Below are 17323 nucleotides of genomic sequence, written 5' to 3' on the forward strand. Positions count from 1 at the left end.
GGGACATCGGGTGCCGCGATATAAAGTAAACCCGGTAAGCAAATAGTCCCTCTGCTTGCACACTCTCTTACATGGCCACGGTGACTGAGGGATAAGTAACGGTCTTAATCCTGATTAGAGACCTGGGAACTCACATACCGCCAGGGGCTTGGACCTTTTAACCCCACCTTGCTCCATATAATCAAAGCAGCGGTACGCCGCGCATATATCACTTACCTACATCCAGCCCAGAGAGGTAGGCCCCGCTGTACTCATACCTGCCACGCTATTCATAAAACTTCAAAGACACAATCAGAAGACAGGACTAGTTTGGGATTAGACTTACCCACGAAAGGCCATAAAAGGTGACACTATGAGATACTTAAGCTGGAGAGCATCCTGCATAACACCGCTAGTATCCCCACGTCACTTTTAGTGCACCCCTTCTCTGCAAATTTTTCATACTATCATTATCTTTGCTCGTGGGGCCTAGGATAATTTTTACCGCAATTCCTTTTTGCTCACTGCACCTAAGCAGCATTTGAAAATTGCCATTGAGCAGGGCCCAGACTGCCGTTAACCTGCCTCATTACTCTCACATCTTACTGCTTTCCCTAGCAAAACTGCCAAAAGCAGGCCTGCACAATTGGTTTTCCTAAACCCCTATTCACCGATAGGTAGTAACCTGAGGGATGCCCTGTAAGAAGCAAAACAAGGCTACCACACATACCCCAGTGCGCACCCTAAACAAATACCTGAAACAAGTGGGTCTGAATACTACACCCCCATCTGACACAGAGGGAGTTACAAAGCCCGATAAAGGGGATACACCACAAGAAATAGAGATGCAGGCGTCACAGCAAATCACAAAAGAGGATCTGCGCCATCTTTCCTCAAAAGAGGACATAAAAAATGCTGTTTTAGAAATGCGCACCCTCTTTAATGAACTTAAAAAGGACATTAACACTCTGGACACCAGAGTCACACAGGTTGAAACCGCCCAAGCATCAACCCTGGCCACCACTCAGCTCATGGATACTGAAATCAAAGGCCAAGCAGAGGCACTGCAGCAACTATCTGACAAACTAGAGGACCTGGACAATAGAGGGCGCAGGAACAACCTGCGCATCAGGGGGGTCTCAGAATCCGTACATCCCCCTGCTATAGAAGGATACTTGCAGAGTTTGTTCCGTACCCTGAAAAACACCCCTTCCTCTCCAGAGATAATGTTAGAACGCGCTCATAGAGCGCTTAGGGCGAAACCACCCCCCAAAGCACCCCCCAGAGACATTATTGTCCGTTTTCTAAACTACAAAGACGAGGAAGAAATTTTAAGGTACGCCCGTACCAATCACCCGGTACAACATGCGGGTGAGGAGCTTCAGATATTCTCAGACCTATCTCCAACAACCTTACAGAAAAGGAGAGACTTAGGACACATAACAACTAACCTGAGAGCCCACAAGGTTCCTTACCGCTGGGGCTTCCCAGTCTCCATAGTGGCAACTCATAACAACAAGACAGCAATATACAAAGCAGGAGAAGATGTCCAATCATTCTACGACTGCTTAGCACTAGAAAACCTGCGACACTCCCAAGAAGCAACTCCTGGGCCCTCCAGCCGGGCCCTCTAACCTATGAGACTCCGGCTTATTATTTGCCCTGAACTGATATCTGGACTAACCACCCAATTTGTTTAATTAAAATGTTACTCAACTCATAGTTTGAATATTGTTTAGAAAAGCTAGTTGCTGAGTTTAAATTTTTGTGTGAAGTTTCCGGGACACTGGGTAAGCTCCTCTTTACATTTATGTTTTCATTGATACATGCCTCTGTATAATTTTTAGGATAAAAATAATTGCATTCCGGTATGGAGACATACCTGTAGTCAATAATTATCTGCCTAATGATTTTTAACTCATTCACCCAGCCAGCCTATTCAAAATGTTATTTAACCTGTAGATTCAATGTTATTTAGCCTTCTAAACTACCTGTGTCCTCTCACAAATATTCCCCTTAGCACTGATACACCTAATGCCATTTCCCTGAACACCTGCAAGGTCATAACGTTAATATGCACAATGCCTAAATTTAGAAGAGAATAACTAAATTACGTCCACCTATGACACCTTCCTTGCTTTCACTCGCACAGTGTTGGTGTGCTCAGTGCTGAGATTTAATTGTAAAAAAGGATCTGTGGACACCTTTTACACCACACCCCTACCATCCACCCTCCTTTTCTCATCTGGTCCAACCCTCCCTACCCTAACTCACCTCCCTCCAATCATACCTCACTGTTCTGTGCCAACTATACGTCAACTCTTGAAAACGTGGCAAATTCGCCACCAAGAGTTACTACATACTTCAATTGTTGTTTTTGCCTGGGGATTACAACCCCAATTTCTTTTGTTTGTTACTTGTTATTTAGAAGGTTACCAAATTTATGTAGACAACCATTTATGGACCTTCAGTGTTCTGTTTGTTCGCTACAAGACACTTTCTTCATTTACTTTCTATCTCTAATTTATAACTCCTACTTTACTCTATCCCCCCTATCCACCTTCCCCCTTCAAAACTTTTCCCCCTCCCTCCCCCTTTTTTTTTTTTTTTTTTTTTTTTCAGAATGAACCACCAACATAGCAAGTTCGGATCTCATGGCCTCACATTAACCTCAATTAATGCCAAAGGTTTGAACAACCCAGGTAAGCGGTCTATAGCTTTCAGAGCCCTAAAGAATTTGCATAGCCACATACTCTTTTTTCAAGAGACACATTTCCGCAGGGGCAGGGAACCAAAGTGGTTTAATGCCCAATATCCCACTGCCCTGTTCGCGTCAGGCCTCTCTAAAAAGGGAGGAGTAGGGATACTGATACACCACTCAGTCCCGCTAAAAATTGCACATGTAGAAAAGGACACAGAGGGTAGATTCCTGCTGATAACGGGAACATTATATGACCATCCGATCACCCTTATTACTCTCTACAGCCCGAACACAGAACAGCATCTTTTCCTACAAAAGATTGCGAGGCTCATTTTGGACTTCGCGAAGGGAACAGTGTTCCTTTCAGGTGATTTTAACATATCCATGGAAACGTCACTAGACACATCCAATGGATTAAACAGTACCCCTACTAAAACTCTCAAATCAGTTAAATCCACTATCTCAAATCTTGCTCTACACGATATATGGAGAACATTACATCCATCAACTAGAGACTACACATATTACTCTCCTACACATAACAAATACTCTAGAATAGATTATTTTTTTACGGATTCTATCGGACTTGACATGGTAACATCTTGCACTATAGGCCCGATTACTTGGTCAGATCATGCCCCAATCACATGTGAAGTTCAATGGCCCGATCTCCCACCCACGACATATATATGGAGATTAGACGATACACTACTAGACAACCCTGTAATAAGCTCTGAAATTCAAAAATCTCTTACAGACTATCTACAAACATAACGATCCCTCACAGACCTCAATAATAAACTTCTGGGAGACTCATAAGTGTGTTATCCGGGGAGAATTTCTCAAACACAGAGCCCGCCTTAATAGACAGTATAGATTAAAACACACCCAACTTTTGAACACGGTTACACAACTTGAAGCTGCACATAAAAATGCCCCGTGGGACATGGAGGCTAAACTTAGACTGGAAGACACTAGGAGGGAGCTCCAGACCCACCTAAGAGAGTCCTGCCAGCGTAAATTCTTAGCAATAAAACAACAATACTATGAGGGAGGCAATAAACCGGGGAAACTGCTAGCCAGAGCGACCCGTAGAAAACAGCTCAAAACATATATCCACAGTCTCCAGAACCCTGATGGCACAACACTGAAAAGTAGCAAACAAATTGCAAATTCTTTCCACACGTATTACAAAGCATTATATAATATATCGCACAAGCTTGACCAGGGGGAACATGCAGTCCTAACAGACACTAAAATTCAGCTCATAGATCAATACCTATCAGACCTTGAACTGCCAAGACTAGATCCCGACCAGAAGAACTGCTTAGACGAGCCCATCACTGCCTTAGAACTTTCTAAAGCCCTTAAAGATTTCCCCACCGGGAAATGTCCGGGCCCAGACGGCTACTCGCTAAAATACTACAAATTTTACAGCAAAACACTAAGCCCACTGCTGCTCCAATTGTTCAACAACCTGATAACAGAGCCCACTTTAGCTGACACAATGCTCGAAGCACATATCTCACTTATACCCAAACCCGGCAAGCCCCCTACCTCCCCAGCGAATTTTAGACCCATATCCTTGCTGAACATGGACATCAAAATCCTAGCAAAAATTCTAGCGAACCGCCTCAATAAGTATATCCCCTCTCTTGTCTCTTCTGACCAAGTGGGCTTTGTACCCGGTAGGGAGGCAAGAGATAACACTTCCAAGGTCTTCCAAATTATTAACTTTGCCCAAATTGAAAAAGTACCACTGGCCCTCCTGGCGACTGACGCAGAGAAGGCCTTCGACCGGGTCGACTGGCTCTTCCTGCGTCGAGTCATGTCGGCAATGAATATCGGTTCAGCTTTCACAAACATGGCATTTGCATTATATTCTGCCCCGAACGCACGTATTAGAGTGAACGGTATTCTGTCGGATAGATTTGACATCTCCAACGGGACCCGACAGGGATGCCCCTTATCCCCCTTATTATAAAGGGAATACAAATTGGAAATGAAGAACACAAACAGGCCCTATACGCCGACGATGTCCTCTATACACTTACAAACATTGAAACATCTGTCCCTGAACTCCTGAAAGAGATTAATGAGTATGGCAAACTGTCTAATTTTCACCTAAACTTAACTAAATCAGAGCTTCTTAACATAAACGCCCCTACTGAACACATAGACTTCTTATCCAATAACTATAAGATGACAATAGCCCCCACCAAATTGAAATATCTTGGTATATACCTTTCTGCAAACCCCTCTGACATTTTTAAAAACAATTATTTGACCCTACGTAAAGAGATAGTCAATGACCTGTCTTCATGGAGTAATAAATCACTCTCATGGTTAGGGAAGATAGGCCTCATCAAAATGAATATTCTACCACGAATATTGTATGTAATGCAAACAGTCCCGATTCGCTTACCGAACGACTTCCTGCCCCATCTCCAAAGCACCATAGAACAGTTTATATGGAAGGGTACGAGACCGAGAATACCCAGACGGACATTGTATCTCCCTAGAGATAAGGGAGGACTAGGCTTCCCAGACCTAGCTTCTTATAGGAGGGCCATTTTCCTACAAAGACTGACTGAATGGTCACAGAACTCCATGCAAAAAAAATGGGTCGGAATAGACGGACAAATACTACAACTAAATAATGTTGGATCCCTGGTGTGGATATCTACGAATAAACGTCCCAAGCCAATACAAAAATACCATATAATACATGAAACACTAACTGTATGGGACAAATTGATAGCTACCAGCACACACATATCGTCCCCTGTCTCGCCAATGCTTCCCATAATAGAAAACCCAGAGTTACCATACTATGAAGTCGGTAGACGCACAAACTCCCCCTACAGATTAAGAGTAGGAATCTTACATTACCCACAAGAGGGGGGCAGACTACTATCACAACCAAAACTACAGGACCAGTCTGGTCCTGTTTTCTCTTCCTGGCTAAGATACCACCAGCTTTCTCATTTCCTACTCACCCACAAACAAAAACATAATTTTCTCAGAACCCTGACGCCTTTCGAGTCCCTGTGCACCGAAATCACTCCACCTAAAAGACTGATCTCAAAGATATACAAACTCTTACTCATTCCACCAGACACCCAGCTGCCTACATATACTAGGACATGGAATAGAGAACTTAGAAGCGAGGTTGGGGAGGACGATTGGCTTAAAGCCGTTGCCTTGACCAGGGGGTCATCGGTATCAGCCACTGTGCAGGAAATACACCTTAAACTATTGACCAGATGGTATTATACCCCTGCAAAACTTCATCAGCTCTTTCCTGCGGTTAGTGCCACATGTTGGAGGGGGTGTGGAGAACAGGGCTCCATTGTTCATATATGGTGGTCCTGCCCCAACCTCTCCAGATTTTGGGAGGCGGTTATGAAGGAAATATCAGAAAAACTGAACATAACCATTCCCAACACCCCCGAGACCCTGCTATTCTTACATCTCCCCAATATCAAAACCACACATAGCCACGCTCTCCTTTTACTTATGCTTACCGGTGCGAAAAGGCTTATTCCTAGAATGTGGAAGTCAAAAGATATACCTACTCTGACTGACTGGCGGGCCGCTGTCAATGACCTTTTGGTTATGGAAAAACTGCATTACTTCAGGTGCAACCAAATGGTGACATATGAACTAATGTTGGCTGTTTGGTCTCCTGCCCCAGCGTGAAATCTAAAGGAGTCTACCTCCTTCTCTGAGAACAAAGTTCAGACCCTTACCATTCCCTAATTTTTTTTTTTTTTTCTCCTTTCCCTCTTCCCCTTCCTTCTCCCAATTACCCACAACTTCTCCCTCTTCTGCCTTTCCTAAGTGTGTCTCGATAGATTGAGATGGTATAACACGTATTATCTTATAGTACATACAGAATTGATCAACTAATAATTATAAAAATGTCAAGCTTTTCATCTCTGTACTTAGATTTTTGTAATGTGGTCCTGCGCTTTGCGCCCCCACAAATTGTTCCCTTTGTATTTCTGCTGTATGTACAATGTCTTTATTCATTTTCAAATAAAGCTTGTTTTGAAAAAAAAAAAAAAAAAAAGTGCCTTTTATAGAAAAATTGACCTAATGCGATTTAGCTCTTTTTTTAAAAAAGTAAAAAAATTTAAAAACTGCACCACTCTACAAGTGACCCCCCAATTAAAATAGCTAAATCACTTTAGGGGAATGCCCTACAAAAGACCCTTTTAACAGCTATTGCTGTAGTTTAGTGTTATTATAGTTTTTTTTAATTGGTGTTTTAATCGTTTTAATCGTTCTACTTTTTGGAGATTTAGGGGCTGTCCTGTTTGTAAGCAGTTTTCCCTGTTAAGGGAGGAAATAGCTAAACTTCAAGCTAAGGTAAGTAACATACCTGTTACCTCTACAAAGCTGCCTCTGAAAGAAGCCCCTCTACCCCAGAGATCAGCAAGGAGAGGCAGATGGATCACTGTAGGCTCTGGAAGAATTAGAACAGTAGACCAGAAGCATTGCCCACAACCTCTGCCATTGCAAAACTCCTATGCTGCTCTTGCCGAATACACTTGTGATGAGGAGATTGCTGTTTCTGAGCCCTCTGAAGCTGTAACAGGTAATTTAAATCTATTGGCACCTGATTCTCCAGGTAACATAACACAGGAAAGAACTGCAGATGTGTTTTTGAGAAAAAGACTGTTAGTGGGTGACTCTATTTTGAGGAATGTGTATTTAGGTGAAAGTAAAGGAGAAACAAGGGAGGTTAGATGTCTTCCAGGAGCTACTGCTCACAGGGATAGGAATCGTATTTTGAGAATTGTTAAGGCAGCAGGAAAGGGAAGTGAGTTGGATGTGATTGTTCATTTAGGAACAAATGATCTGGCTAGTAATCATGTTGCTGCTGTTCAGAAAGAGTTTTGTGACCTAGGTAATCATTTAGAGACTGTGGCATCAACTCTATCATTTTCTGCTATTTTACCTGTGTATGACCAGGAAGCAGGAAAGATGGAGCGGATAACAACATTTAATTCTTGGTTAGATAAGTGGTGCAGGGAACGAGGATTTGGTTTTATTGGCCATTATAGCTCTGTTTGGAAAGATACTAGGTTATTTAGGAGAGATGGCTTGCATTTGGATGCTAAAGGAACAGAGTATCTGGGAGAGGAGTTCAAATACTTTATTAGAAATCATTTAAACTAATAAAGGGGGGTAGCATTAATATATCCACCTGCCCCCCACAGCATGCCAAAACTGTTAGTCCAAGTAACAATTCTAGAAATTCTAGTAGAAAAATTCTTCGTGCCATGAGCACAAATGCTCGCAGCTTAGGAAATAAATTACCTGAACTCATTTCAATAATGACTAGGGACAACTTGGATTTAGTAGCTATAACAGAAACATGGTACAATGATTTGCATGACTGGGACATAGTCATACCTGGATACAGGTTATTTAAAAAGAACAGAGTAGGAAAGAAAGGTGGAGGAGTTGCTTTGTATGTAAATGAAAATATAAAGGTTACTGAAATTGTAGGAACAAATGATGAGGTGGAAAGTATTTGGGTGACTTTGGAAATTGGAGATAAAAATGTTTTTAGAATAGGGGTTGTATATAGGCCTCCATTGCAGGATGAAAAACTGGACAATCTGTTATTAGATGAAATAACCAAAATGACCATGAAGGGTAAGGTTATAGTACTGGGGGACTTTAATTTGCCAGATATAGACTGGAAGATTCCTTCTGCTAGATCGGCTAGAAGCAGGTATATTCTTGAATCTCTGCTAGGGGAATCACTTGAACAATTAGTCAAGGAACCAACTCGTAAGGAAGCTATATTAGATCTAATACTTACAAACAGTGATACAGTTTCAGATGTGTCTGTAGGTGAGAACTTAGGATCCAGTGATCATCAATCTGTTTGGTTTAGTATTCATGTTCAGGAACTGTACACCCAGACTAAAACAAAAGTTTTAGACTTTAGGACGGCAGATTTTTCATTAATGGGAGAATACCTAAAAAACTATTTAAAGGGGAAAAATCTTATTACAGGGGTTCAAGAACAGTGGGAATTTGTGAAAGGTGCCATTTTAGATGCAACCGCACACTGTATTAGACATGTCTGTAAAAGTAAAAGAAAGCGGAAACCAATTTGGTTTTCCAAAGAAGTAGCACATGCTGTAAAGACAAAAAAGATAGCTTATAAAAATTACAGACACACACAAGCAGATGATGATATGAAAATATGGAGACTCCAACAAAAAAAGACTAAGCAGTTAATTAGGAAGGTTAAAGCTGATGCAGAAGAGAAGATAGCACAGTCAGTAAAACATGGGGACAAAACATTCTTTAGATATATCAGTGAAAGAAGAAAAAATAAGGTAGGAATAGTAAAATTGAAATCAGTTGATGGTAGAATAATAGAAGGAGATAAGCAGATTGCAGACTGTCTCAATGATTACTTCTGTTCTGTTTTCACTAAAGATTGTGAAGATACAATGTCTACATTAAGGGATGCTATGCAAAATAGAAACAAGCTTAACAGTAATCTTTTTACAGAGGATGAGGTTTTGTTAGCATTATCAAAAATAAATGTTACAAAGGCAGTGGGTCCTGATAATATTCATCCAAGGGTTTTAAAAGAACTTCGTTCAGTGCTAACTGTCCCATTAACTGATCTGTTTAATCAGTCACTATTAACAGGAGCTGTCCCAGATGATTGGAGAATAGCAAATGTAATACCTCTTCATAAAAAGGGCAGTAGAGAAGAATCTGGCAACTACAGGCCAGTTAGTTTAACTTCAGTAGTAGGGAAATTAATGGAAAGCCTCTTAAAGGAAAGAATTATGACTTACATAAAGACAAACAATTTAGAGGACCAAAATCAGCATGGTTTTACTTCAGGGAGATCATGTCAGACTAATCTAATTGACTTCTTTGATTATGTAACAAAAGTATTAGACAAGGGAGGAGCAGTTGATGTAGCATATCTAGATTTCAGCAAAGCATTTGACACCGTCCCACACAATAAACTTATTCACAAACTATATCTCCTTGGTCTAGATTCAAAAATTGTGAACTGGGTGGAATGCTGGCTTAAGGACAGAAAACAAAGTGTCTTAGTAAATGGAGTTCATTCAGCAGAGGGGGCTGTTACTAGTGGTGTTCCTCAGGGGTCAGTTCTGGGGCCTGTTTTGTTTAACATATTTATCTGCGATATCAGCAAAGGGCTACAGGGGAAAGTATGTCTCTTTGCAGATGATACAAAAATTTGCAACAGAGTGGATGTTCCAGGGGGGGTAGACAAAATGAGAAGTGATATACAACAATTGGAGGATTGGACAAACGACTGGGATCTAAAGTTTAACACAGCAAAGTGTAAAATAATGCATTTAGGGAAGAAAAATCCAAATGTTAATTACAGACTCAATGACACTTTACTGACTGTTACAGACGAGGAAGAGGACTTGGGAATTATTATTTCAGATGATTTAAAACTTAGTAAACAATGTAGTAAGGCAGCGAGTAAGGCTAGCAGAATGCTTGGATGTATTGGTAGAGGTATTTGCAGCAGAAATAGTAAGGTTCTTATGCCACTTTATAGATCATTAGTTAGGCCTCATCTTGAGTATTGTGTGCAGTTCTGGAGGCCATATCTTCAGAAGGATATTAACAAACTTGAATCTGTGCAAAGGAGGGCTACCAAAATGGTACATGGTCTAAAAAATAAAACTTACCAGGATAGGCTCAATGACCTAAATATGTATAGCTTAGAGGAGAGAAGGGAAAGAGGTGATATGATAGCAACTTTCAAGTACATTAAAGGGTTTAGTAAAACTGAGGCTGTGGGTATTTTACATAAAATGGAAAATTCAAGAACAAGGGGTCATGAGCTCAAGCTAAAGGGTAGTAGATTCAGGAGTAATTTGAGGAAGCACTTCTTTACAGAAAGAGTGATTGATTTATGGAATAAACTTCCTCAAGAGGTAGTAGCAACAAACACTGTGGGGGACTTTAAAAATGCATGGGACAAGCATAGGGCTATCCTACGAACTAGATAAGTTTATACTGTTAGGTAAGGTGGGGCAGACTTGCTGGGCCTATGGCTCTTATCTGCCGTCAATATCTATGTTTCTATGTTTCTATGTTTATTTTAAGTGGGGTTTTAGAATAGGCCATACTTGTTTTATTTTTGGTGATTTGTTTGCTGTTTTCCGTTATGGTAGGTTTTATATTTTTTGTAATGGTAGGTTTTATTTTTTTGTAAACATCGGTTTTTTTTTCAGTAATGTTAGCTTTTTATTTTTCAAGTAAGGCTGTTGTTTTTTATTTTCTCAGGTAAGTTTTTTTATGGTACTGATATTTTTTAATTTTTTTTTTAAAAGTAAGGTTAGTATTTTTTGGGGTAACTTAGGGGTGTTAGGTTAGGGGGGTTTAGATGTTAGTGGGTTACTTTACGGTTGGGGCGGTTTATGGGGTTAATAGTGTAGTGGGTTACTTTGCGGTGTGGGGGTTTAAGGGTTAATAGTGTATTGGGCTAATTTGCGATGTGGTGGTTTAGGGGTTAAAAGTGTAGTGGGTTACTTTGCCATGTGGCGGTTTGGCAGTTAGGGGTTAATAGTGTAGTGGGTAACTTTGTGACGGGCTATGCAGCGGGTTAGGGGTTAATAGTGTAGTGGGTACTTTGCGGTGGGCTATGTGGCTGGTTAGGGGTTGGGGGAATATAGCGATTCAGGTTAGCTGCGCAAGTATGAGTCAGTTTTTTTCCCACGTTGCTCATCCCATTAAAGTCTATGGAAGAGGGGGGGCGGAGCTAGCTAGCAGCAGAAGCAGACTTGCTGGTCTGTAGCTCTCTGCACAAATTGATCAAAAAAATTATTTTAAGACCAAGAAATTGTTTGAATCTATACTAAAAAGGGGAACCTTGGGTCTCTAGACTTGCTGCCATCGGGTATGGAGCCGATAGAGTGAAGGAAGAACTTTAGGGAGTACAACAATAGAAAATAGTGGATGCGGTACTCAGATTGACCGGCGCCATTTTGCCTGGCTACTTGGCAAATACATCTCAACTTTTGAAGCGCTTTTGATGCCATACAGGTTCTGCAACACAGAGAGATAAATTCTCTTATTGACATCGGGCTTCAGTCGACTACTGTGGTAAGCTGATTACATTCTGGCCCCATTACTGTGTAAGACATTACTCGATCCTACAGACAACATGGAGGCTACTGCTAGACGGCAGAATACAGTTCTACAATCCCTAGAGAAGGCTCTCCAACTAGTCGAATTGCAACTGACTAGAGCCATATTAGAAGTGGCTCACTGCCGATGTGTTAAAGCCCAGAGGTGCCCTAACTGCGTAGGAAACTGCAAGATCGTAATAGATCGTGACAACTGAGAGAACATGGAAACTTATGAAGCTGCAGTGGGAGAATGTGTTGCCGAGAATGGGATGTCCACTGAAGCTGAAGCTATGTCGGCAGACACTCCGGAGGAGGAGGAGAGAGCACCAGACACTCGCAGACCAGCTGCAGATTTTCAGAAATTCGGACTGGGAAATACAATGCCTGGTACGGCTATGGATGGGTTGGCAGTTAGGTCTTATTATGGAGAGGACTTACTCCCAATAGAACATTGGTGTGCTCCAGCGAAGGTGACAGTCCCTGATCGAATCGCCCTGCTACATATCTACTTCCACGTATACACCCCTTTGGACAGGCTCTTACAAGAAGCTGATAAATTTTACCCCCGAGATTCAACACCACTCTACACGATTTCTCAGGGACACGTGTTCTTCAGTACAGGAGTGGGGTAGATGATGCCTGTTACTACTGGCCTGCCTCAGGGACCCTATCTGTTAGGCGGTGGCATGCTCATCTATTTTCCGGCTGCTCAACATAGTTATTTTGCCTTCAAGATGATAGTAATGTCGAAATCCCTGGACTCACATGTGGGACAATTACAGTGTTTCTGTTGAGGCTTGTTGCTTCTGTTATAATTTATAGCCCAGCCCGTAAGTTGTATATGTAAGGCTCATTCCTTAGTTTAAAATTTAGTTTTAACTGTAGTTCAATGTTTTTATGCAAGCCTGTTTTAATGTATTTGTTGTTTTTCACTATATTTGCCCGCTTTTCTTTTTTGCTATGCGGCTCCATTGTCACTTTGTTTTGGTGTCCTGTTTCTATGCTGGTAGCGTGATATAACACGTCTTTTGTATCTTGTATTGTTCAATGATAGATATGATAATGTCGCTTACTGCATACCTATAACTAACATTACATTGGAAAAGAAGTACATATATGTATGTGAGGTGTCTGGCAGGACCTTTATATACACGTTTTATCATGGAGATTATAATACTACTGCGCTGTCAGTGGCCGAGATGGCGCAGTTCAAAACTTTTACTGACCTTACGCAGGGGATCTCTATAGTGTGAGTGATTTTACCTGCCTTAGACTACACTCTAATATATACCAATCACTACGGTACTCCTAATAGTTATTTTAGGGTTCATTTGTCACACGGATCCAAGGATACTGCAGAACTGATTGCTCTTTGAATATTATAATAGACATATTGAGTTTATGTATGTTTTTTCCCTTGAATGATGACTTTATGCTCTTTGTTTGGGTTAATCAGCCTAACTGTTAGTTTAATAGAAGGAAGAAATGTTTAATAGGGGAGATATCCTTGGACAAGCCGTAAATCTACTATGTTATCTCGCAACCTGCAGTAATGTTACCACATGCTTACTATTATAAAATATGACCTTAACTATAATATTACTAGTAATCCTCCCAGTGGACAATATAAGTTTGACGTCCAAGTTGTGCTCTAGCTGCATGTTGTATGCTAGTAGATTTAAATGTTTAACGCTACTATACTAGAATTTATAGCCCATATCTTACCAAGATGCGGTTTAATATTATACCTAGCTAAATGAATATGCTCAGCATCATTCTGTCATAACCCAACATGGATCTCTAGATATTGGTCATTTTTAATATGGCCATTGTCAGATTGCCCCCCCCCCGCTCATATAGCTTACTGGTTAAGCCTAGGGGCACAGACCCCATATGAACCCCCTAATTCTGTTTAATTGTGTTTATTACAAGAATGTTATTGATATAACCCCCTTACCCTTTAAAGTGAGGTGTTGTCTTTATAAGATTCAAAGATGATTTCATATGGGCAGATGATATGTTTACTTACCTGTCTGTAAAATGTAAAATTTATGCTTTGTAACAAATTCTATGTATATTTTTTTCAAACGTCACAGTTTGTTTGTATGCCCTATCTTTTAAATCTCAATAAAAATATTAAAAAAAAAAAAAAGTATATGGAAGAGTACATTAACGTGGTCGCAATATTGTAATTTCTGATTGTGTTGTTCTTTGTGCGCGCAAGTGAAAAAGATTTACTTTCAATATGTGCAATACACACAAAAAGCGTAAGCGAGCAAGCGGGAGTGGTAATTACTGCTCCACTTGTAATCTAGCCCTAAAATAGTAATGTACAATTAACCTTCACTTTTTAGCTCAATTGCTCCTGCAGTCTCCTGGTCACTTGCTATAGCCATGTGGGGGAAGAGTGCATGTATATATAGTTATCTGCTCACATGCTGGAATTGTCCTTATTAGCCAGTGGTGCTTTCAAAATCAAAGCAGATGGCTTGCAAGAAATATGTTAACATTTTTAAAAAAGTGCTTTTTCATATGCATTAAAGCTATATACAATATCTCTTTAATAGTTATTCAAGTCTCCAAATGTGTCATTATCTAGAGAGTCAGATAATTGGGGTAACCTCACCGTTTTTATGTTGAGCATATGATACCTAGATTTAGAAAAAGAAAAAAAAAAGCCTGCAAACAACTTATCTAGCGGTGTCCCATAACAATCCATTACATATTGCTACACAAAAACTTTGCATTTAATGTTTTTTAGGATGTTTATCTATGGCACTCCAATCCACTAGATGTTGGTCTGTTTAAAGGGACATTGTAATATAATACAAAAATTGCATGCTTTAATTATTTAAAGAAGTTCATTTTTACACTACTTAATGTGACGCTCTATGGAGTCCATCACAATCCTTTAGAAAAGCTTAAATGATTTTTAGCAGACAACAATATTATAAAGTGGAAATTTTTGTAGATAAATTATTTGATAAGTTTTTCTAAAGGAGTGTGACATTTTTGTTAAACCAGGAAACATTATTATTATGATTATTTTAAACATAATTATCTAAATGTAAACCGAGTGGACAAAAAATATAAAAAAATAGAAATTTAAAGTTGTGAGGAACATCAAGGAAGGCCACATGAAGTAAGCAAAATAATCAAGGCAGCTTAATTAGATATAACCAAAATCATTTGGAAGCCTCTGCAAAATGTTTTGTGATAAATTGTAATATTGTTAGTGAGGGTACTCAAAGCAACACATGTGTATAGAGTTTAAAAATATATATATATAAATAACTTTTTTAGCCCTTCCTGCTCAAATACATTTAAACATGAAAAATTATTTTGAATCAACTTTAACAAAATTTATGCTTACCTGATAAATTTATTTCTCTTGTGGTGTATTCAGTCCACGTATTCACCCATTACTTGTGGGATATTCTCCTTACCAACAGGAAGCTGCAAGAGGATCACCCACAGCAGAGCTGTCTACACAGCTCCCCGCCTAACTGCCACTACCAGTCATTCGACCGAAGACAAGCAAGAGAAAGGAGAAACTATAGGGTGCAGTGGTGACTGTAGTTTAAAAATAAAAACACCTGCCTTAAAATGACAGGGCGGGCCGTGGACTGGATACACCACAAGAGAAATAAATTTATCAGGTAAGCATAAATTTTGTTTTCTCTTGTAAGGTGTATCCAGTCCACGGATTCATCCATTAATTGTGGGATACCAATACCAAAGCTATAGGACACGGATGAAGGGAGGGACAAGACAGGCGCTTAAATGGAAGGTACCACTGCCTGTAAGACCATTCTCCCAAAAATAGCCTCCGAAGAAGCAAAAGTATCAAATTTGTAGAATTTAGAAAAAGTATGAAGCGAAGACCAAGTCATTTTTAAAAGCCCATGTGGAAGCCAACGCTCAAGTGGAATGAGCTGTAATTCTTTCAGGAGGCTGCTGGCCAGCAGTCTCATAAGCTAAGCGGATTATACTTCTTAACCAAAAAGAAAGAGAAGTTGCTGAAGCCTTTTGGCCTCTCCTCTGTCCAGAGTAGACAACAAACAATGCAGATGTTTGACGAAAATCCTTAGTAGCTTGTAAATAAAACTTTAAAGCACGAACCACGTCAAGATTGTGTAATAGACGTTCCTTCTTTGAAGAAAGATTAGGACACAGTCACAGAACAACAATCTCCTGATTGATATTCTTATTAGATACCACCTTAGGAAGAAACCCAGGTTTGGTACGCAAAACTACCTTATCTGCATGGAAAATCAGATAAGGGGAATCACACTGTAAGGCAGATAACTCGGAAACTCTTCGAGCCGAAGAGATAGCTACCAAAAACAGAACTCTCCAAGATAAAAGCTTGATATCTATGGAATGCAGAGGTTCAAACGGAACCCCTTGAAGAACTTTAAGAACTAAATTTAAACTCCATGGTGGAGCAACAGGTTTAAACACAGGCTTGATTCTAACTAAAGCCTTACAAAACACCTGAACGTCTGGAACATCCGCCAGACGCTTGTGCAAAAGAATAGACAGAGCAGAAATCTGTCCCTTTAAGGAACTAGCTGACAATCCCTTCTCCGATCCTTCTTGGAGAAAAGATAATATCCTAGGAATCCTGACTTTACTCCATGAGTAACCCTTGGATTCACACCAATGAAGATATTTACACCATATCTTATGATAGATCTTCATGGTGACAGGCTTTCGAGCCTGAATTAAGGTATCAATGACTGACTCTGAGAAACCACGTTTTGATAAAATCAAGCGTTCAATCTCCAAGCAGTCAGACGCAGAGAAATTAAATTTGGATGGTTGAAAGGATCCTGAAGTAGAAGGTCCTGCCTCAGCGGCAGAGTCCATGGTGGAAGGGATGACATGTCCACCAGATCTGCATACCAAGTCCTGCGTGGCCACGCAGGTGCTATCAAAATCACAAAAGCTCTCTCCTGCTTGATCTTGGCAATCAGACGAGGGAGCAGAGGAAACGGTGGAAACACATAAGCCAGGTTGAAGGACCAAGGCGCTGCTAGAGCATCTATCAGCGCTGCCTTGGGATCCCTGGACCTGGATCCGTAACAAGGAAGCTTGGCGTTCTGACGAGATGCCATGAGACCCAGTTCTGGTTTGCCCCAAAGTTGAATCAACTGTGCAAACACCTCCGGATGGAGATCCCACTCCCCCGGATGAAAAGTCTGTCGACTTAGAAAATCCGCCTCCCAGTTCTCTACTCCTGGGATATGGATAGCTGATAGATGGCAAGAGTGAACCTCTGCCCATAGAATTATTTTTGAAACCTCCAACATTGCTAGGGAACTCCTTGTTCCCCCTTGATGGTTGATGTAGGCTACAGTCGTGATATTGTCCGACTGAAATCTGATGAACCTGACCGCAGCAAGCTGAGGCCAAGCCTGAAGAGCATTGAATATCGCTCTTAGTTCCAGAATGTTTATCCGAAGGAGTGCCT

The 17323-nt window shown here is 40.6% G+C and overlaps 1 protein-coding gene across 11 annotated transcripts in view; it reads right to left on the minus strand.

Annotated features, from left to right (window-relative positions):
- The window catches only part of CDKL5 (cyclin dependent kinase like 5), a 1071204-nt gene that overhangs the window by 400094 nt on the left and 653787 nt on the right, over positions 1-17323 (minus strand). The window contains exon 3 of one of the 11 annotated variants that reach the window (XM_053706419.1): positions 8520-8623. The exons of the other annotated variants lie outside the window; for them this stretch is intronic. The gene's annotated coding sequence lies outside the window, so the exon portion shown is untranslated. The remainder of the gene's footprint in view (positions 1-8519; positions 8624-17323) is intronic. 11 annotated transcript variants of the gene reach the window in all.

The sequence above is a fragment of the Bombina bombina genome, chromosome 3 (genome assembly GCF_027579735.1).
Source record: "Bombina bombina isolate aBomBom1 chromosome 3, aBomBom1.pri, whole genome shotgun sequence".
Lineage (NCBI taxonomy): Eukaryota > Metazoa > Chordata > Amphibia > Anura > Bombinatoridae > Bombina > Bombina bombina.